Below are 696 nucleotides of genomic sequence, written 5' to 3' on the forward strand. Positions count from 1 at the left end.
AGGAGGAGAACGAGGGGGAGAACGAGGAGGAGGAGGAGGAGGAGGAGGAGGAGGAGGAGGAAGAGGAGAAGGAGGAGGAAGAGGAGAGGATAGGAGATGACAAGACAGCTCTGCGAATCAGTTTGTTTTTTCTTTTGGTGCAGGCAAAGGGAAGGGCGTGGGGGGTGGCGGGGTGGATTGATGAGTGTAGATAAAGTCTGCGATGGTTTCTAGTAGGGTCTTTGGCCGATTCATGGAATGGCTGAGTCTGTTGATTTTGGCACAGAGTGGAACTGAAGAGTATGAAACATAAGCCAACGGTTACAACTTCTGCTGTTTCCATCCATCAAAGGACTGTCTCTGATTACATAGCTCTTTACCAGTTTGTTCAGTTTTCCCCTCTCTGACACTTTCATACTCACCTATTTTATACTTCTTCTAGCTTTCTCCTTTGCTTTTCTTTTCAAGAAAACTTTAAACAAAATTATATATATTTTTTTAGTAAAGAGAAGCACATCGACACAATACTGGCCATTTAGTGCTGGGAAAAAGTAAGACAGACAGACAGACAGAAACAACTGAGGGAAAGCAGAGAGGTAGGATCTACCAGATGCACCATCCAATATATATATATTTATATATATACATATATATTAACAGCATCTTATTTCAAAAGTGATATAGTGCAGCTCGAAAAAATCCAAATCCTTTCATCAG

Source organism: Aplysia californica, unplaced genomic scaffold (genome assembly GCF_000002075.1).
Source record: "Aplysia californica isolate F4 #8 unplaced genomic scaffold, AplCal3.0 scaffold00190, whole genome shotgun sequence".
In the NCBI taxonomy this organism is placed as follows: Eukaryota; Metazoa; Mollusca; class Gastropoda; order Aplysiida; family Aplysiidae; genus Aplysia; species Aplysia californica.